General features: G+C 37.3%; 1 protein-coding gene across 2 annotated transcripts in view; it reads left to right on the plus strand.

The window, feature by feature from the left end:
• ATRNL1 (attractin like 1) overlaps window positions 1-23,265 on the plus strand; it is a 425,814-nt gene that overhangs the window by 342,026 nt on the left and 60,523 nt on the right. The gene's annotated exons all lie outside the window — the stretch shown is intronic.

The following is a 23,265-nucleotide window of genomic DNA, read 5'->3' on the forward strand; positions in this document are numbered from 1 at the left end:
GTGCTTCTTCTGCTTTTATCCCCTGATGCTGGAGCTACCATGCTCTGTTAAAGATGTGTCGGTGGTCCCAAGAGGTGAATAATGTCAGAATTAGACCACAAGATGTTTCCTTTTTCACATGTTTTCCAGATATCCCTCATATCCACTTTTTTTTCACCTTGTTTTAAGCATCAGCATTACAGTTGTGTTAGCAAAATGGTGTGGTGTGTTCATCTCCTTGGTCACTTGTGTAGCTTTGTCTCACTTGGATAGAAATTCCCATGCTTATTTACTGCTACTCTACATAATTAAGAGTACTGTTAATCCATGATATAATTCTGAAGGAACATTAGAAAGAGTAGCCCTAGGTAATCTTGTGTGTGAGGATTTCCCATTGTATTTCCTGTTTGGTGGACATGCTTAGAAGTTCTTTACTTCAATCAGCTCTGATTGGTCTGTCTTCTTATAGAAGGGACATGGGAAAAGGTCTCCTATTAGATCCTTGTTATTTTGTGTGGGGATTTTTTTTTGTTAGTTGTTTTTTCTTTGGGTTTTTTGTTTGTTTGTGTTTGGAGGGGGAATGGGTATGTAAAGAATCTCCTTTTTGACTTCCTTTAAATCTGAACTTCTGTGCCTGACTCTTGGTTAGGAGATGATGCAAGATGAGACTTACTCATCTTTTGTCTAAAAACATTGAGCCAACCTTAAACAAATTTATATGGGGGCTTTTGTTTTTTGCTCCTGTTTTCTGCTGTTTGCTTTTGTTTCTCAAAGAAAAGCATAAGGGGTGACATATCTACTCCACACAGAGTAGATGCTTGGTATTGGGGATTCATTTATCATGAAGACAAAACATAACAAGATCCTGAGGCTGAGCCTGAAAGTCAGAGAATTTGATCAGGAAAGATGATGCACATTTTCAGAAGCCAAAGTATTTTATTATTGGAATGCATCATTCAGGGAATATGATAGATTTTCCATTAGTGGAAGTCCTTGATCAAAACTGCATATCTTTCTAAAAGAGGAGCTGCCTCAAGAGCAAGCAGCTGAGCCTGATGCAGAAATCATTGAATGAGGGAGATTTGCCCTTTTCTTTATGGAGGATGAGTCAGATATGGGTGCCATAATACCACAAGTAGTAGTGTTATTGTATAAATTGCCAAATTTCAGAATCAGTCCTGCAAACTGAGATGTCTTATGAATGTTTGTGTGCAATCATAACCTTCCCATTGTAGCACTGTATTCTTCATAGCTCTTGTTACTGGACTTGTCATACTACAGAGCCTGCCTCATAAATTAGGCTGTTTTCAAATTGTTGTGGTTTTTACAGGTATCTTCATATAATTTCCAGTTGTTTTCCACAATTTCATAGATGGTCTAGAGATGTTTTTCTGCTCTGTTTACTAATTATTTTTCATTCCTGGAGTTATGTGATGGTCACTGATCTCCCAGATCTGACTTATCTTGCCTTTTTGTTTTCTCTTCCATGTGTTTGTGTGTCTGACCTATTCAGAGACAACTGAAGCAGGAAATATTTTGAAGTAATCAACCCTCTTTTGTCTTTCTGGAAAATCAAGCCTTTTTAGGCTCCAGAGATGAAGTTAGTATGTTATAGGCCTTTCCCCTAGCCCATGATTTTGACCTCATTTAATTAATATCTTTGGGTTGATCTTTTAAGCAGTGGTCTTACTTACCCCACATCTCTTTAGCTTCACTTTCACAGCCTCAGTTTTTAAGATAAAAGATATCAGAAGAATTACCAGGTTATAACTTTTTTTGTAATTATTTCTTCTCCTACAGGATCTCTTTTCCTTCGTGGGGAAGTTGGAACCTGCTTTTACTGTGTGTATTTTTATTGTGGAAGTTTGCCAGTGTGAATGTGATCACATGATGAACTTTTGTTGATAAATGTCCAATACTCTTCCTTCTGATGGGAGAGCCACTCTTCTGTCATGAGCTGCTATTCTGGTGATGTGGGAGGAAAGGGGAGAGAGGGAAAGAGCAAGAGGATCTGCAGGGGACCATTTTCCTTTGGGAGTTAGGGAAAGATTTTCCTTCATCACATTAACAGGTGTGTTTTGAGAGCCTGAGAGAGGCAATTTGCTCCTGGAGAGTTTCTGCAGGCAAAGCATGACCTGTGAAAGGCTCTTGACACCAGGACCAAACACAGGAGCTCTGCTTGTCCCTTTCTTCTATTGTCCCACATGGTTCTGGATGTCACAGCCAGCTTTGAATGCAAAGCCTTTTAGGGTGTGTAAGACCAGGCTGCAGCTCTGGAATTGGTCTGTAATTCTTCTCCTTTGTGTGTTGAGCTTCGTAACAAGCCATGCTCCCTCCTTGTTATTGAAATGTCACATTTTGACACTTCTCCTTTGTATGAACTTTCCTATTCTGTTGCTCTTCAACAATGCTTCAAAAATCTTTAAGGTTCCCTCTAACCCCTTAACATTGTATGAGAAGTTCTTAGCTATGGTAAAATAGCTGTGTGCTTCAGAGCCTTGCAGCTGACTTGCTTCATGTTGCTCCTTCCAAGCAGGAAAGGTAAAGTGTAGCTTTTAAAAGAGCAGAGTCAGACCTGAATATTGTGATTTTTTTTTTTTCCCCCAGGTACAGTTAGTGTTACCTGAAAGCTTTGCATGGGGCCTTGGATGGCACTATGAAATTATCATGCAAATTTGGGGAAAGCATGTGTCCACATAAATTCTATCCCAACTTTTCCGTGGAAGTTTTTATCAAATATTCAGGAATTGCTCTAGCAGTTTAAGCATTACTTTTGAATATTTTGAGGTGAGATGCCAGAGGAAGACCTTGTGTTATTTTATGTCTTGACTTATGTCTTAGTTCTTGCATAGCAGGATTTTTATAGATGTGAGTGTGAAAACAAGATGTGAAATGCTTTAATGACCATGACTTAGCAGATGTTGCTTTTCTCCCCTCCAGAAAACCATCTTCAAAATTCATTGTTCAAACTGAAATGCAAACATTTTTGTGATCCTTATTTTTTTCCCATTTTTCTCCTTCATGCCCTCACCTCCCCCTCCCCAATATTTCATTGCCTTCTCACAAGAATATTTACTTTGTGAAAGTATCCACAAGAAGAGAGGCTAGAAGTGGTAGTCAAGTGATTGGCTTCATTTTGTACCAAGTCATACACAATTTAGTTTTCAGATAACACAAGAAAAACCCCAAACAACCCCAAAATGCAATATAAGTTGTCAAAAAGCTGACACTCTAAATACCAGAAAATATTAACATCTATTGTCAAGAAGAATACAAAGTATGAATCACTCCATCTCTGTGACACATTTCAAAACTGCTTCACACAGCACAAACTATAGTGTTGGATGCTATCAGGGATAATAGTACTTGAGAGTTCCTCTCTGAGCACCCAGCCCTGCTACTAAAATGGTTCAATTGTCTTGGCTTACACTCTAGAGCTGCAGAAAAAAAATACAAAGATTTTAAAGGTCACCTTTGCTAGAAAGGAAAGCTGATAAATAATTATTTTTGATAACCTCAATCAGAGGGGGGATAGTTTTGTGGGTTTTGTATTATATTCTTCATGTAAACCAAAAGTTATATCTACATTTAAATGTTTTATTTATTTTCTTGGTACCCTGCAGAATATTTCTAATCTGAAATATTCTTTTTTATCAGTTCAGTTATGTCCTACACAATCCTGTATTTTAATTCCTTCTGTCAGGTTCCTGATAGACACATCAGGAATGATTCCTGTGCTCAGCAGCCATGTCAGTCCTAAACAGAGGAGTCAGAAATATGTCAAGGAAGGCTAAAATATAAAAATCTTGCCTGTCTGAAAAGCTTATGAGGAATTGTCCTCTTTTAGCAAGGCCATCACTCTGATTTTCCTTGCATTGCCCCGAGGTGGGGGTCTGTGTGCTTTGAGCAGGGGCAGAAAGAGCTGCAGGGAGAGCTGGAGGAGAGGAAAGTCTCTCTAAGTGGCCCTTGCAGGCAGCACCTTGTTTCAGTTCTGGGGAGAGCAGGGAGAGATGAGTATCCAGAGTGGTTCTTCCTGTGTATTCTGGAGCAAAACAGTCCTATTTGGAAATACAGAAGGAAAAAAAAAATAGTTGTGGAGATGTGTGTAGGGAAAGCAGTTATTTGCAGAGAAAACTGTTCAAAAGATAAATAATCACAACAGTAGAAATTTTTAATTATATAGAGAGGTGATGAGAGGAGATTTGTTTTATTTTCTTGAACTGTCAGGCTTGGTGCTGTGACTGCTTCTCTGAGATTTAACTCATTAAAAAAATATCCTCATTTTGGAGGGTGGTTTTTTACATGGTGTTTGTGGTTAGGTTTTGGGGGGTTTTTAGGGTATTTTTGGTGGAGTTTTTGTGGTTTGGTTTTTTTCCAGGGGGAAATGTCTTGTTTGGCTTGTTTTGTCAAAGGAAAAAAAATCACAATTCATTTTACCTCTAGGGAAATTCAGCCATAGAAGAAGGGAAAGCACTGTGACATTAATCCTGTATTTATTCCATTTATTATTCATATAGAAGAAAGAAATGCAATTTCTGCTTTTAGTGCTGACTTTTACCCTAACTGCAGGTGTACAGTTCCTGCCTCTGTAATGAAAAGTTAGAGAGAAGAATCATTGGGAAGGGTGGTTGCAAAATCCCTGTGGTTGCTGGATGTTGAAATGGAGCAAGCAGCAAGAGGGAGGAGAGAGTATAAAATATAAGGCCTGTTATAAATATACTATCCTACCTGAAAATAAGACAAATTAATTTTTCTGTAAATCAAAAGAGAGAGCACAGGTCCTTAGCTAGGTTACCTGGTACATAGAGTGTATCTTTGAGGATGAAAAGGTCATTGTAAAAGCTCTTTCAAAACAGAAGGGCATGGTTTCTGTGTCTCTGGTGTTAACTGCACTATTAAAAAACACAAAAAAAGTTTTTTTAAATTATGTTCTGTTTAGGTTGTTTGCATTATTACAATGTCCCAATTGCCTCCAGCTGTTCATTAAGGAATGCAAATATTGTGCAACTTGTAGTTTGTACTTTTGACCCTGCACATATAAAGCCTCTGAAAAAGGATGGCAAGGAACTGATTCTGTTCAGTTTTGCATTTTCACCAACAGGATTGCATCCCTTTTATCCAGTCCCTAATGCCTGTACAGAATTCTAGGAGTCAAGGGACCTCCAAGGGCCATTAGAGACAGAATTACAAAGAGCCCAGCTGAGTGTGCAATTACTACAAAGCCTTTTTTCTTAAACTGGTTAACTTGAAGACATTTGGTGTGGATATAATTAAAGTAGAATAGGAGGCAATACAATTATTTTTTTCTGGTTTTAGAAAGAGAGGTCTGATGAGAGATTACTTTTGTCCAGTAAGATCTACTTTAGTTCCTTTCTTTAGTGAAAGAGCAGAGGATGGTGCTACAATTAAATCCAAAGACATTAAAAGGGCAAATCCCACTTTTTTTTAAGGAGGAAAAATGCATATTGGATATGATGGTGCAGTACAGTAGAATAACTTCCAAAGACAATTAATGTAAGTACTGCTGTTGGAGAGAGGTGAATGATGTAGATTGAAAATTATGGTTGAGAATGTTGAGAATATGCAATCTGGAGCAAGGCAGTGCTGAAAGAACATTAAAGTGGTCTGTCAATACAGTCTGATTTCTACCATGACTTTATGTTATTTTTGAAAGTCTTTTTTGGCAGAAATCAAGATTGTGCAAAATGATGATGATATAAGCAGCATGTTGGATGATATAGCCTGAAAATGAATACACTAAGAAATCTTCAAATCAAATGCAGTTGTGTCCAGGAGGAAACAATTTGCATCAGAAGTGTTCTGTAGCTTGCTGCACAGGCTTGGCAGCCCACACTCCCACTGCTCTCTGTTATCTCATTAACATTATTATTTGGGAGCCAGAGTCAAACACTTATATTGGGTAATAGTTATGACTACTTGACACAATGTCAGTAAAATGCATTTTTTTAATGTAATTAGAATTTTGACAGGAAGGAGAGGAAGAGGCAGAAAATGAGAAATTAGTTATTTCCTGTACCTCTGTCATTGCACACATTAAGCTTCACTGGTGCATTTTGCATGATCTCATGGCAGCCCCTTCACAGCAGCCTGATCACTGTCAGATTTAAAGACAGCATGAGCCAAACAAGGGATGATGAGTTAGAAATGTTGCTGGTTAAAACAGTAGACCTTTTAGATTTTCTTAGTCACAAGAGGTCTGAGACAGAATGCTGTAATTCTGATCTTGCTGGGGATCTGGGTTTGTGAAAATAGAAATTTTAAATAAAACTTCCCTACTTTTTCAGGTACAAATTTGGATTTATTAGCCTGGACTCTCTGTAGAATAACAGTGAAACATTATTATCAAAGGGAAGTCAGTGGAAATTAATTCTTATAAGGATCTAGGATCATAATAAAATAAAGTTTGTGTTGCTGTGTTTTTTCTTTCCTCTTTAAAAAGAGGTTATTTTCTCCTTTAAGAGAAAGATTTGTTCTTAAAGTCTTTAATATGGAGCTCAGATTTCAGAGGTCAATGATCTCTGCATACAGGCAGACATCTGCTACCAGACCTCCATCTGGGACAGATACTGGTGAGCCTAATGTCACTAGGATAAAAATAAAAGAAAAAAAAATCTAGTTTTTCCCATGTCATCTTGGAAGGAGCCATTCATTTAGAAGTGGCATGTCTGCTTATAAAAATCAAATAATAAATAAGGTTTTCAGCTAAGTACATTTATTCTGTAATGCTCACGGCAAATTTTCTCATAGGGTTTTAAAAAAATCAGATGAATTTCTTTCTCTTGTTGGTCTTTCATATCTTGGTCTTTGTATAATTTGATGAACTGTAATGCTCAATTTGGATTGCTATAGAATTGCAATTCCAAATGAAATCAGAATTCCCAAGGGACAAGTGCGAGCCTGTGGTGAGAAGAGTCCTTATCCTGGCATGTTTATTTTGTAGTTGATCAGAAGAGGGCAAGGAAATGGAAACACACAGAGGTGATGTTACTTAACAAGGGTCACAGAACAATTAAATGGCAGAGCAGAGATTTTTCCCAGCAAGATTTCCTGAGATGATCCAATCATTTGAGGTTGAACTCAGCAGTCTGTGATCTCTCCCTCTGCTTTAGGTAGAGATCTGATAAAACAAAACAAGTTTGCTCAGAGCAAAACACTGACTCAGATTAATTAAATAATAGAGAATTCCCTCTGTTGGTTTTTCTGTTCCACCACTTTTATTTTCTTTGTAAGAGTCATGTACTGCTTCCAGATATAAAATTGCTCCAATCATATTTTAAGTTCCAGAGTGATTATAATAGGTTACTTCTAATTCTTGACTGGCACCTCTTGAGATCTGAAGTAATTTATAATAGCTTCATGATACCACTGCCACCTTAGGTTTTTTTCTAAGATCACTGAAATTGGTATAAAAGCCTCCACTGTTCTTTCCTCCCAGGCTTTTGGCAAAGGTTATACCAAATTAAAAGTCATTTTATAATACACTTTTCTGTGTGGTCCTTCCCCAAGTTTTAATCACAAAAGGAAAAAAAAAAAGAATCCTCTTAATTTGTGTATTTCATTGGAAGTTGAAACTGAGTTTTGATAGCAAGTACTTTGGTCAATATTGCATCTTGCTAATGATCTCTGTGTTTGAGTGTGTGTTTTGTTCTTCGGGCTAATGCTGCAATCAATATGTGTGAACTTGTCCATTATCTGTTTGTACTGTATTATTCAAACTTAAATGCTGGGTTCTCTCTGATAATCTAAACAGAACTCAGTAACCCTGCACTGTTCAGTAATCTCCTTCTCCTAACTCATGTCACTCTCTTTTAATCAGATAGTCTGATTCACCCTCTTCCTCTGACATTTCAAGTCCCTGGCAGCCTGCTGTGTTTAGACAGTGTCATGGCATTTTCTGCAGATGACGATAGAAACGTGTGGGTTTTTTGGTGTCTCGTGTTAACAGATGTGTATGGCTAGATAGTAATCAGGTTAATTAGAATGAAGTGAAATAAATCTCAGCTTGAAAGGATCCTATTCCACTGGAGCTGCTGTTGTGGCAGATACAGCAGGTGGAGCTTGGGTTGAGAAGTCCCTGAAACGTGGGTTGTGCCGACCTAAAGCACAGCATTTCATCTCCCAGCTGACAGCAGCCCAGGCTTCAATCTACCAAACCAAACTGCTTTTCTGGTTAGTCATAGCTCTTTGTACACTGGGAAAAAAAATCATGCTTAAGACTGCAGTGACTCAATCCAGAAAGTTTTGTTTGGAATTGCCCCTTCGTGTAGTGATTTCTCCACACATATTGATCTGGTCGCTCTAAATCCGTCAAGTATGGATGCAGCTAATCAGGTGATGAGTACAAATTTCTCCTAATTAAGAAAGTAGTGCAATAGTGAAACTCCCTGAATTCTCATACCCTATTCTCCCAAAATAATGTTTTCCAAAAAATGAGAGGAAAAGTTCAATAGGTGTAGTGTTTCCTTCCAAAGACTAAAAATTGCCCTTGTCAGTCACTTGTTCAAAGATTAAGCCTATACTGATGAAAAAGACTTGGGGAAAAAATCAGTTTTATTTTTTTTAGTTTCTTACAAGATTTACCAGCAAAATTTGTGTGGTTGATAATATTAATGGTATGAAATATATGGGGAAAGGAATAAAATTAGGAAATATACACAATTTGAAAAAATGTACAATTATATAAAATGAGCCAGGTTGGATGTCTGATGAAACATCAAGCATATGGTGACAATTTCTGCCACTGGTTATTTTATAAAACAGGGAACTGCAGAGAAGCATCTGTTACCTCAGTTTTCAAACAGAGGGACCGTGTTATTTCTTTTGATGTATCCTGTGTTAGAACAGCACTGTCAGAAGGGTCTCACTGGTACTCACAAAAGTACTCCATGGAACTTTCTGTATAGATTTCACTTCTCACACCAAGAATCATGCATTTTAAATAATGGACTCTCCTCTGGGCATGGAGGTTGTGGAACAATTCTGTGGAATCGCTGTAACATGTAATATATATATTGTGGTCTGTGTTTGCATGAGACTGTGCTGTGACAGAAACAGTAGCTAATGCATGCTCAAGTCAATGGCAACTTCTCTTTATAGCTGTTACCAGAGGTGTTTATGTACATGTGTGGATGGTGAATGAAAATATATATTGTGACTGGAAATGGCCATCTACTAACCACTGTTATCAAGGCATCCAAAAGCCTCTCTGATTTCTCTTACAAAGCTCCATCTTTTTTCCTGTTCATTATGTGTCTAAGTGTTACTTTTTCTTTTTTTTTTTTTTCAATTCATTGCTTTCAGTTAGAAAGTGAAGCAGATTAACAGGTATTTGCACCATAGGTAGAACAAAGCATCTGCACAGCTCTATGGAAACCCCTCAGCAAAATGACTGAAACTTCCTAGCGTTGCACTAACATAAGTACACCATCCAACAGACATAACTGACAGCTCTATAATTTTACTTTCCAACATAATGTTCTTGGAACCTCATAGAAATTCAAAATGAATTCTTGCTAACAAATCCACAATGCTATATGTAGTTATATTCTCCTCAATTGCCAGTGAGAATTTCCTTTCAAAGCCAATTTAAAAGTAGATGGAAAGAGGGTCAAATATCATTTAATCTTGATAAATGTCACCAAAAAAATAGGAAAATTGTCATTACAAATTGGATAGATACATTTCTTGCTGTATTTTAAAATTCTTACTTGTCTCAAGATCAGTGATGTGAAAGTCACCGGAAAATGTGTTGGGGAGTGATTCTTACACTGATAGAAGTGTATGAAAACCCACTAATATTTCATAATAGTGGCATAAGGGGGGAATAATTGACTGTATCTTGTCATATGGGAATACCTTATAATCTAACCAGAAATCAAACATAATCATATTAGTCTATATGAGATGTTTATAAACGGTCAGAAATTAAGTCATAGGAGAATAATACTACTTCATAAATCAGTAAATGAGATCAGTTAAATAAAGTGCTGAGATTTTTGTAAGGGCACATGGAGTGTACTGTGCTCTTTCTTGGCTTCCACCCTCTCTTTTTCTTATCCCCTTTTAGGATTTTTCTTCTACTAGTTGAATGTTTAGAAGGAAGAATATAAAAATTTAGAATTTATGAGAACTTCTGACATTTATGGTATTTTTGATTAACACTTTTATTAGTCTTGTCTGAAAAATAATTCATTATTTCAGCTTTTCTTTGTAGTTCTCTAAAAAGCTGCCATGATCATCAAATAGATCAGGGCATGCAATAAAAGCCATACTGCCAGTAGTAGAACATACTGTCATATAACCATTAAGACTGTTCTAAGAGCCAAAATGTTGGAACTGAAAGTATTTTTAATGACTTGAAATTGCTTGAAGTGCTTTCTCAGAGCTGAAGGGTGCTGATTTATTTATCTAGTGTACTTACCTAAATTAATTTGGATAGAACTGCTTTGGTTTTAATCCTCTTACAAGTGAAATTTATGGTAATATTTTTCAGTGGCATATTTTATACTGTCTGCAGGAAAGAGTTAAATAGTACTGGGCTGAGCATTGTCATTAAATAAGAAAATGTGAACAAACTGTCCAAAAAAAGTGTTAAGCAGTTAAGTGTTGAGCATCTTACCTGGATTACAGTAATAATTTTCAGAAGTGACCTTGCAGGAAATGCAAATGTCAGTGCTATCTTCTCTCAATCTACTTTTAATTAGTGTTTTAGCACAGCAAGCCAGTAACTCAAGTACATAAGCAGCTGTTTCAAGTAATTGTGTATCATATCCAGGTGAATTAATTTATTGTTACAACTTCCTTTTTCTTTAGCACACTTACTGAGAGGAAGATTTCAGAAAGAGATCTCTTTTCATTTCTCCCCTTTCAGTTCTAGCATGTCCCAGGCCAATGAAACCTTCCAGTTCTTGTGTCACTCACAACTGAAGGTTATTGTGGCAGGCTGGGCCTGATTTATTCCCTACTTAAATGTGTCAGCATTTTGCAATCTCTGCCAAAACAGCAGGACCTGGGAACCTGGTTGTCACTGCAGAAACCTGAGCAGTGCCACAGCTCTGGGGGCACGTGGTGCTTTTCCCTTCCTGAGAGCAAAGTGAGAGGAATTCATTTGGCCTCCCAATTTTCTTCATTGGTAAAGTTGAGGGGTTTTTTAGATCAAGGTGGATAAAGAGCTGATATATTCAAAAGCCTCTCCCAGGTAGGGAAGTAGTGGTCATTTTTCCTTCAACAGACCTAGTCTTCCAGAGAAAACCCAGACAAGATGCTTAAGAGGTTGGGGATATATATCCTGCTAACATAAAATTTAACTCACCAGCCTGTTAATCACATACTCTGTAGGAAAAGAAAGATTTCCCAGAAAAGCCATATATTTTATTAAACTAACTAATGTATTTCTGAAATAAAAAACCAGGCCAGCTTTCAGGGAAACAAGACCTCTCAAAGTCTGAAAAAAGGAATTACAGTTTTCCGGTTAAATGCAGGTCATAAACAATTTTGATGAGTAGAACATAAATGGTTGGTTTTGGTGAAATTGGCTCCTTGTGAGCAAAAATGCAGACTAGGTAAGGAATGAACAGTTTGATGTTCTTGGCTGGTTAGCAGCACCACTGGCTCTCAGTATTTTCAGTCCTCTGCATTAGGTTCTATCATTTCCACCTTTTACCTCTGCACTTTTACTGGTGCCCCCCAAATGCTTGAAGAATAACTCTGTGAAATGAATTGAGGAAGTACTGTACTCTAAAAAATAGCTCAATTTGTTTTTTTCATATTTTTTTTTTCCCCTGGGTTATTTTGAAGGTAGATCATTGCAGCAGTGCAGCTTTCAGGGTGAATGGTTGTGCTGGGAAATCTGCTGGGCAATGTGCTGTGATGCAGAGATGACAAAGGAAGAACCAATCCCCAGCCCAGGAGCTGAGCTCACAGTGCACAGGGAATTTTAAAGGAGATGCTGTGCTCTAAAGCTGATATCTTAACACCATATTTTCTTCCATATGAAATAATTTATTGTGATTTTTACCCTAAAGTGCCACCAGCAGAAATGGGGTGCCATGCCACATGCTGCAGAGAGGGATATATCCTTTAGCCTCCAAACTAGAATTCAACACTGTCATTAAAATAGATTTTCAAAAGTATCCAAAGGCCCTTAGGGCTTGAATATGTTTGGCAGGGAAGAAGGAAATTGGAGCTCAGGTGCAATAGAGCAAAAGTGTCTGTTAGAAAAAATTGAATTAATTTGAGTTAATGGCCTTTCTTCCATACAATTTGAAGTATACAGTGTATCTACTGCTCAGTATAAGAGCTTTTTCATTGAAGACAATAAGCTAAAAGGCACTATAAATTATGAGAAAATTTACTGATGCACAACATTATTGTTTGTATTCACTTGAGGGGAAGAAAAGAAAAGAAAAGGGGGAGTAATTGTCCTAATACATGGAAAGCAACAGCAGATCTGGAAAGCAGTCCTTCAGCCCTTTTCATAGTCACTCATATTATGTGTTGGCAAGTTGATGGGATAGATTTTAAACCTCTACAAGAAAACTTGTTCATAACATAATTCTGTTGGTTGCTTTGGGTTTATATTCAGTGTTTTAGAGGCTGTTGGCAGTTGTGGATTTTGTGGGTTTTTTTTATTTAAGGTAGTAGTTAACAAAACTAGGATGCTGGCTAGCCCTAACCTTTGTTCTATATTGTGATCTTTATGAGTGATCTTCAATCCCCCTTCTTTTCCCTTGTTGCTGTGACCTCTGCTCTGGTGTAATTTGTTCAGAGGGTGCCTGGAAGGTGCAGCAGCTGGGCTGTGTCTCCACAGGAGTTCAGCACAGACCCTTTGCTGTTGCAGGAATTGGCAGATGCAGGTGCCAATGGCCAGAGATGGGGTTGGGGACAGGCTCCTGCTTCCTTGGCTTTCTCTGCAGCACCCCAGCATTTCCCTCCCAAGGTGCAAGATGTGACCCTGAGGACATGGCTCAGATCTGAAGGCAGAGCACAGCAAACATCACTTGTGTGACTTTGAACAAACATGACAAACTCCTCTGGTGGCACAAGTGTCTTGTTTGGAGTGTAAAAGCAGATATGAGAGCAAAACAACCTAAATATTTACTGTTTAACCAAAGGTGAATGCTAGTCCATCTATAATAAACAATTTAATTTAATCTATCATAAAATCCTGTCTTTTATGGCATTTTATCTTTCCTGGCATTGTTTTCAGTTAGAGGCTCCCATCCATTAATTTGCCTGAGGGAACTCAATTCCTTCATAGGATACAAACTGATATGTTTGCAAGTATTCTCTGTAATGTACATATTCACAGAGGAAATTCATCTTTCATCATTCTTACTTCCTCTTGCATTTATAACACCAGTTCCCAACCTTTAAACTTGCCATAAGCTTTTTATATATTTAATTCCATTCAGAATTTTTAAAATATTTGACATAACTGTTGAACCCATTATTGTCCTCATTTCAAAAAAATTTCTTTAATAATAGCCTGTTCATTTTTAACAAAAGTTTAACTTTAAAGGAATAGGCTTGTTATAACCTAGGTTTATGTGCATTTTTCCCAGCATGCTACTTACTAACTTAACATTCAATACCAGCTGCAATTATAATTATCCTGTAAGATCTTCAGATATCAGGAACACTTGAAAGTTTCTCACACTAGTGAATTTTAAGCTTTACTAATTACTGTACGTTGTCAGCAAAATCTGTAGTGCACCTTCTTGTTTTATTAATTGTAGGGAAATAATCTGCATATAGGAGTAAAGGAGAATTATCCAACTAGTGGCCCTTAGACAACAGGGTAACTGGGGTATGTTTTGAAGGAGTTCACTCCTTCAAAAGAAATGGTCAAAAGCTGTTTGGTTTTGTTTTTTTTTTTTTGTTTTTTTTTGTTTTTTTTTTTTTTTTTTTTGTTCTGAGATTTTATGAAAAATTTCTTAAAGGAAAGATATATCTTAATGCATAAATTTTATAGAATGACAAAGTTGAAACTTCATTTCAAAAAGCACAAGGGTTTGTTTAACTCTGTATTTTCAGTATCCAGAGTTACTGAACCAGACTTTACTTAATTAATAACTATAGGATGTGAGGCAGTTCCAGTGCTGCTTTTTCTATTAACTTGCAATTTCCTCTAGGAAATGAATAAACTGGGGGTTGTGGGGGAGGGGGAGGCATGGCTGCTGAGAATAAATGTGGCACCACCATGCATTGCCAAATTCATTTGAACGAGTTAAAAAACATGGGTTATAAATTGAGTAAGTTCAGTTCTGTAGCTCATGGAACACGTTTTGTAGGAAGAACAAAAGAAGAATTTCCAAGATTAATAAGGACTGAGATTAGAAGAGCCAAGAGATCATTTGTAAATGTTCATTAAAAAGTACATCCACATTAAAATCCACTTGGTAGTTTATCACTATCAAAGCCACGTGTACATAAAATGTTGAGACATGTTTCAAATATAATTCTTTTTTTTTTTCAATGTAAACCTTGTTGTTTTCATTAAATTTGTATTTTGTCACTGAAAGCAGCATCTGGAGTGCTCCAGCTGATAACAATTTTGTAAGGCTTGGGCTAGACAAGAGTTACCTTTGTTTGGAACTGAGAATCTACCAGGAAAGTGTAAAACTGCTAAAGCCTGTGGCTATTTTCCTGAGAGTTGTGTTAGATCTGGAGGGACAAAACCTTTCCAAACATTTTCCACATGGCTGAAGAAGGACAATACTAATCCTTGGTGCTATTTAATGAATAACTTACTCATAGTTTTACCCATTAAATTCAGGATACTGTTGTTTGTATTCTGTGTTTTAAATGCTCTAATTTCAGGAGGCTATAACTTATTTATAGGGAGGTTTTGTAGTTAAGTTGTTCAATTGATTGTCCCAACTCTTAATTGAAATATTTTGTTTTCAGTTGTTATCCATTAAGAATATCACTGAAGCAGTGAAATGTTATGCATTTAAACACCTCAAACACTGTAAAATTTTCTGGTTTTTTTTCAAATTAAATATTTCAGGACAAACATTTCTTCCTAATGTTGGTAATTTTCAGAATATTTGTATAGAAAAGAACCATACTTCTGTTCCTGTATAAACACCTACTGAATGTGTACAGTGAGTTCTCCACAAGCACTGTTTGTTGTCTGTATTTAGAGTGCACATTCAGTAAATATGTTTGTTGAAACCAAAGGAATTAGACAGCTATCAGAAATTAGACTTAATTAGACGTTTGCAGTAGTTAATTGAATGCTAGTGCAGTTTTGTTCTGAAAACCCCCACCTACAATGTAAGTTTTTATTATCTACATGTAACCACAGGGCAATAAGAATCTCCCATGGTATAAACCACAGTGTGTCTCTGCAGTTTCTCATTTAACTTGTGCTTTTTGAGGAGCCATCCCTGCTCCCCATTTTTTGTTATCAGACACTTATGGTCAGTGCCTGTGTTTATAACATCATCCCTTCATCAGTATGTGGATTTAACACATTTATCTTCTGTTTAATTTAAGCTGTGTATAAGTATCTAGTCATGTACCTGAAATTATTCCTTGTTCTTGATTAACATGTGCTCATGAGTTCATCTGAGCGTGTCTTGTTATTAAGCTTCTTTATTAAACTCACCTTTTAATTTCCTGAGTTAATTAAAGATTTCTGTTATTTTTACAATCTCCCTGGTTGTGTGATGGCAAGTGTAGTATGTTTTACTCATTTGGTTTCTTGTAATTTATCATGCTGTCAATGGAGCTGTTGAACTTTTACTTTGTGTTTAGGTATTTGTAATGAGTGACTGAAACAAATGATGTTATAATAGCTAACATGTACTTTTAAATGATATTAAAGTGCTATCTTTATTTCAAGCTGAGCATAGACATTGAAAGAAAAGTGACATTCCATCATTTTGGTCTTCGTCAAGAATACAGTATAAGAGTGTTAGTTTCAATTTAATTTTCCTTAGTTCTAAGGAGCTAACTTCATTTTTTCTTTTTACACCTGTTTTTCTTGTGATAGGCAATTACATCTGTTTTCTTTACATCATATTTCTGTGTTCTGCTTTTACTATGGACTAGTGAAAGAGCATCCCTTACCCACAGATTTCTGGGCTGTATCTTCTTAAAATCTTGGATTTTTGGAATTTTTAGAGAAATTGTTGTGACTAAATATAGACAAAAAAAATCATATAATCTTTTAGCCCTAATTCTTCAAAATTAAAAGAAATTTAAGCATGTAAAAATCTTTCCCTAATCATCATGTACTACGGAGATGTTGATGGTGAAGGCATTGGATGCCTGTGTGCACTGGAAATTAGAGAATCTTTGGTACCAAAACCCAAGGAACTAGAAATACACACTATGTAAAATCCCTCTTATTTGTCAAATGCAACCCAGACAGGAAAAATTGTGAATTTTTGATGCAAATTATAAATGAAATTATAAAATCTGAGAATTGTACAGTTTTCTATTTTTCAGTATAATCCTGTGCCATGTGCTCTGGGATGACCCTGCTTGAGCAGGACCTCACTGGACCCTTCCAAGCTGGCCCATGTTGTGATTATGCAGTTTAATTAACAGAAAGTGGCTTTATGTTCAAAGATTTAAAAATACAAACAAACAAACAAAAACAACTAACCCCAAAAAACCCCCAAAACTTTTCTGAGGGGAAAAATTTTACAGTTCTAAATTCCTTCTTTTTCTCGAATGTATAATGCATTTGGAGTGGGTAATTTTGTGATATCAGTTAGTTCTATGCTTTCTTCACCAGGGTTTGCATAAGCTGTGACATTCAGGAATAATGTGGCCTTCCTAGAGTCATATTCCTTGAATTTTTTCTTCTTTTCTATGTGTGTGAGCAAGAGTTTGGGAGGGCTTGCATTACTCACAAATGAGCAATATATGAGTTATAGATCACACCAAACAATCATCAATAAAAGCTCTGTAGATCACATTGCTATACATTATGCATATGCTATGTTTCACAGCAGAAAAAAAAATGGAAATTAGAGACTGTGGTATGGGTTTACTTCTCATATTCTTGGATTATAAAGCTAATTTCTTCATTTGTTTCACCCTAAATATAAAGACCCAAAGCAGGTGTTGTGTATCTTAGTGGAATGCTGTGAATCTCCCAATTTTGGTTATCCAACCTTTTAACTCCCAGCTCTTAGGACCATTAGGTAGGAGGCTAAAATGCTCACTGGTGCTGAGTGAAATATCAAGTGTATATACCATGAGCTTTTAGATAAATTCCAGATATTTAAAACTGAGAAGTGCCTTGACATTTAGATCTGGGAAAAACTGTTACAAAACATATTTAGGTGTTTTTAAAATCAGTCCTCCAAAGAAGAGGAGTTTTTGTCCTCCCAGTGTGGAACAGGTGAGCAGAGGTGCAATGGATTGTATCTGACACAACAGCTGTGATGATGGTCTGTGTGGGAGACAGGAGAGCGTTAATTTGATGATCTGCATGTACATGGTAATGGGAAGGAAAGATGTGATAGATTCAATATTGAAGAGCTCTGGTAACATGTTTTTAGATGGTTTGATGAGTTTACTTTCAGAAGAATCTGGAAAATTGCAAAGACAAGATGTCTCGTGTTACACAATCTGTTGCAATCAATATGAAATGGATGTGCTGTAACAAATCTGGATCTTGAGGGAGATCACTGAGTCAGAGAAGCATAGAACTGCAGAAAAAGGTTAGATCTCTGATTTGTGGCTCTGCTTTCTCCCTTCATAAATTTTTGTTTTCAACCTTTGGTGATTAGAAAGTTCATTTTATGTCTTTATTTTCTTTTCAACTCCTAATGATCCTTCTCAGCTCTTAAAAACTATATAATAGGGACCTAATTACATACAAGTGCTGTTCAGAAAGCAGTTCTATCAATTGGAGAATTAAAGACAAAATAAAGTTCTTGGAACATGAGAGTCACAATGATCTCTTGCTGAAATGTTGGTGGAAAGCATAAAACAGTACCACTGAAATATTGGTACTAAATCAAAATGAGTGTCTGCCTCTGAAATCGTGTTTGCCAAGTTATGTGGGTTCTGTCATGCTTCCTGCTCACAGGACATGCTGTGGAAAACTCTCACTTCCATGTGCTTTGTGCAGATGGTCCAGCATTTGTGTGGTCATCACACAAAAACTTTTTAGGTGGGGATTAACAGCAATGTGGGTAATACCTGTAATTTATAGTAAGGTAGTGAACAGAAGAGGGAAGGATGAGAAATAGGTATGATGGCAGGGCTGGAAGTGCCTCAGAGTAGCTGTAATCCCTTCCATGTGATTGAGTGGCACCCTTGATGGGCTTCTGTGAGGCAAAAATGAATAATGCCTCCTGACACACGTCAGTGAGTTATCTGCTTGTAAGAACAGAGAAGATGGTTTCCTTTTGTGCTAGAAATTGCTCCTAAGCATGGACAATAACAGTGTCTGTCTCTGTCACAGCTGTGAGCAGCCCATAAGGAAAGAGCTACAGGGTGTGCATCAGGTCTTTGTCAGCAGATGTGGTCCATAGCAGCATGCTGGGGATGGGATAGATATAAATATAGAGGGCTTGAAGTATATTATGCCAAATGTGTTATAAGAAAAAAGGATACCCTTATTGCACTGGCACATGAGGTATCCATGTGCTCCCTAGGAGGCTGTGAGATTTATTAGAGAGCTTAGTTACCCTTCTTGAAGCTGGAAACTCCTGTGGCCACTGCAGAGTGTACAAAGCATAAGGGCAGGGAGATGTAAGCTTTGAAAACAGTCTTAAAGGAGACTGACTAATATTGATTAAAAAATCAGAAATATGAAAGACATTTCTAGTGAGCACCGTTGGTGTTCTGGAAGACCAGGATCTTGGGAGATGTGCAGAATAATGTGCCTTCCTTTCTAGCAGGGGGGAGAAAACCCTGTATTTTTTATCTTTGGAAGTAATTTTAGTTTTAAAGACTGGCTCTGATGACTTTCATCATAGGAAATGTACAGTCCTCTCTATCCTGGCTTCTTTCAGCTCTGGAATATACAACTCTTAGCACTGCTAAAGCACCTGACACCTCCTGGGAGCAACAGACACCTGCAATTTTTAAAGCTTTCTCATAATAACAATGACTTAATTAGAGAGAATCCAGTGATCTGCAATCTAGACTGTGAGTCACTTGTCTTTTTCCAATTACTTTCTGTATACTGAGAGAAGTCAAATATTTACAGCAGGGCTGAGAGGTAGCAGGAGGCTCTTACCAGCCTTTGCTACCCCACAAGAAATGCCTGAGCCCTGTGATCCAGGAAGGGGTTGTTTACAGATGGTTAATTAGGGACCTAGCTGAATCTTTTAGAAGGACAGATGCAAGTTGATTAACATCTATATCATCTACATGAGTAGCCTTTAATAAGAAGGTTCTTACAAGAAAAAAATAAAGTGATATATCCAATTAAAATCTTCAGCTGGCTCAGCAGTTCACAGAAAATTAGGAAACTCTAATGAACAAAACCAGGCGAGCTGGAGGAAAATTATAAATATACAAAGAGGCCTTTCATGTGAACATAAAAAAATGTTTTAAATATAAAAAGAAAATATAAAGATAAACCTCAGTATTTTAAAATTTGAATGGGTGAAATGTTAATGATCCAAGTTAAGCCTGTCATGATGTATATGTTCAGATACTTCTCATCACTGAAGATTTCCCAAAGATAATTTTTTTTCTTAAATGAAGAAAAATATTAATCTGTGTTTTAAATTACATTACTTATGGTAAATTCATAAAAGTTTGAATAAGGATAAAACCAATTGGAATGTGAAGGGCAAAGATTGCTTGAGCAAAGAGTGTTAGCTGATAAACAGACCAAAAAAAGATAGTGTTTGGAATTGCAAATTTCTACACTAGGTGATTCTGCAAAAACAAGGACTTTACAACAATCAGAGCTGGAAGTCATCCAGAAATGTCACAGCAGAAAATCAGGGACAAGGAAACTGGAGAGAATAGAAACCATTCTGGCAATTTATGGTCAAAGAGATCTAAAAGACATCTATTAAATTTTTAAATATATTGATGGCTCTAGAACCTTTTAGTGCAACTCATTTCAATAGACATTTGGGAAATTATGAGAAATTGCTCTGTCTGGGACTGAGAAGGTTTTCAAGAAGATTTTTAATTCAAGGTCTTTGACGTAGCTTTTATTAAATCTTCCCTCCAACATCATATTCCAGAGATTTCTGATAGCATAGTAAGAAATGGTGACAGGCTTTTTGTGTAGGTAGCCTGTCTGCATATATGTGCAATATGTGTTTGGGAAAAGTCACCGTAAGTCAATGTGGCCTTAAATGGAGCTGACTGAAGGAAGCTGGAAGTAGGAGGCAGCTGGAATCCTTTGTGATCCCCTGAGTGCCCCTGTCCAGAGCATTTGGCTTTGGCCACGTTAGGCTCAGCCATCCATGGAGAAAGCACAACCTACCTCACAGGCACAAAATCTTTGAGGATGTTCTGGGCATCCACAGATAGCTGCCAGTGAAAAGAGAGCTTGTGTGTTCTCTGGACCCTTAACCTCCCTGTACCCACAGTGTTTAACTGCAGCACCTCCCTCTCTGGGCATTGGTCCACCAGGACAAGTGCCATGACTTTATTGCATTCTCTGTATTCTGTCCCACACAGCCACTTCCAAATTGTAGCTCTATCTTCATAAAACATGCCTGCTTTGTCTGTGACCTTTTTCCAGAATATCTTATGTCACACAGTTCTCACGCTTAAAATCTTTTATATATCTTTTTAATTTTATTATCATCTTCAGCATTTCATTGCAAGAGAACAAATCACCACAACTAAAACTCTTTAGCTGGCTCTTTAGTTGTGCTCTCTTTCTCAATGCTTTCCTGCTCTAGTGTGTTACAATGGATGCCAGTGGCACAGGCAGTCCCATACTTCTGTATATTCTTATGGAAATCTAATTGTACTCTGATTGCATCGCTGTATTTTAAAACAGATTTGTTTTACAGTAATGAAAAGCAGAAATCCTTAATGTTACCTGAGTCAACGCCAAGTTTTAAATTAAATTGTAAGCCCTGGATGGAACTGGCATTAGGGGGAAAATGTAATTGTCACACATCTCAAAGATAACTGAGAAGTTTCTGAAAGATTTGGGTAAAATTGTCCTGTTTAAACAGAACAACAGCATAAAAAGTTAAAGGAGACTATGAGCACATGGCAGTTAGTTGAGGATGAAAATGGCTTTGTAATTTTAACTGTAATAATTAGAAATTGTGACAATACTTATTTTGAACATACCTATATTTGAAATATTAGTATCATTTTATCCTTTATAAGGACTTCTCTGTAAAGGAGACAGGCCTCAGACAAAGAACATTCACTGTGTCCACATGGTACATTCATTCTGTAACAAAACCTCCTTCTAATTTCCTTGCATAACCTTAAGCACAGTTTTCCTTTCCCTTGTGTTACAAGAAGCCAGCTGCCACTTCTAAACCTCTGCTTGCAGTTTGTCCTGTTCCCATCTGTGCAAGCTGAATTGTAGCAGGGGGGAGCACAGGAATGGGATTTCACCTGCCCCTTCCCATGGTGCTCCCAGGTGACATCTGTCCCTCTCCTGCCCTCTCCCTGGGCATGCACCCAGAGCAGGGACCCTGCAGTGCTGTCCCCACTGGAACTGGGATCCAAACTCTGATGAACACAGAGATCAAGTCTCAGACCCGTGGTTATAACACAACAGGCAGGAGAGGTGCTTTCTGTGTGACACACAGGCTTCACAAAGTCTGCTGACAATGAAGAATGGTTTAATTGCTAAAGAGGCTGGGGCTGGCATTTAGTAACCAGTGCTGGTTTTGTGCTGCTGATCTAACCACAGGAATTAGCTGTGGGTTCCTGTTTGTCGCTGTTGCTGAACAGGGAAACACTGATTTGAGTGGCTGCCCACAGTGGGGGGAAATGAAAGAGCCAGGAGTTTAGTGCTGAATGGGTTCAGTGTGTGTCATTTTATGGATGGCTGGTACTGTGGTACAGTCTCTTCTAAGACCTACAGAAACCCTGTCTTGTGGTTACTATTGAAAGCAAATAACCAGAAAGAAAGTGTGCCCAGTTGAAAACTTACCATGGGATGCAGCCTTAATGCAGAGCACTGTAGTTCCAGCCCAGGCTAATAAAGAAGTGTTTGTTTGGAATATTTTACAAAGCTTGGTTTCTATAGTAACAATCATCACAAATGCTTCAGCTTCAGAAATAACATCTGCTTGGTGACTGATCTCAAATCTCAACCCTTGCTGAAGTAAATAAGTTCCTGCTCCTTCTGCTTATTGTTAGCCAGTGGCATGATACAGAGCATTTATTTCCATAGGACTGGGAAGGGTGTTGGGAAGGGGTGGGAAAAGGGAAGAGGAATCAGAAGATAATGGTAAAATGTATTATCTGCCCCTTTATCCTTTAGTCACTGCTAAAATAAATCAGAGTTTACATAGAGACCAAAAGTAAATATGTTATACTGTTCTGTTGACTGATGTGCAGGACAAACATTACTCTGCTTTAGTCTTTCAGTGATTTAAACTTCATGCATAAACTTAGGGGAAGAGAAATCATTTGCTTAGGTATGGAAAATGTATGGACAGAGTACAAATCTTCATGGAATGCAAGGCTCTGAGGGAAACTCCCATGAAAAGTTCACAAATTTGTGAATTTTCAAGGAAACTCTTTCAAAAAGGTGGTCAGTCTGCTGTGAAATTGGTATTTCTTTTGAAGATAAGATGCTAAAATCATCATCACTGCTGCTAAATTTTGCAATGTAAAATTTTAAGAGAGAACATTTTCTGAAGCAAAATAAATACTTTCATGCAATAAGGATTGGGACCATAGAATTTAATGTGAATCATGATTTTTGTTGGGGGTAACTGAGTACCACCTTGATGAAGTGAATAATAAATATATGGCATAATTAGAAGTTCTGCTGTGCCACAGGAAATATGACTGGAACAGAAGGGTGAGTTGAGCTGGGCTGTATTTCCAGAGCATTCGTTTTCATTTATCAATGTCCAAGAGTGTAAGCAAGCTTACCCCAAACAAGCAAACAACACCCCCCACCAAAAACCTAAAATCAACCAAAAAAATCCAAAACAAGGAAACCCACCAACAAAAACCATCCCCCCACATACAAGAAAAAAAAAAACCAACAAAACAAAAGCAAAAAAACTAAAAAAAAAAAAAAAATCCCCAAAAAATCCCCAACCCCCCCTCCCTCCCAAAAAAAAATCCAACAAAAAAACCCCCACTTACTTTTCATTTAGGATGTGGTTC

This window comes from Oenanthe melanoleuca, chromosome 6, assembly GCF_029582105.1.
Source record: "Oenanthe melanoleuca isolate GR-GAL-2019-014 chromosome 6, OMel1.0, whole genome shotgun sequence".
Lineage (NCBI taxonomy): Eukaryota > Metazoa > Chordata > Aves > Passeriformes > Muscicapidae > Oenanthe > Oenanthe melanoleuca.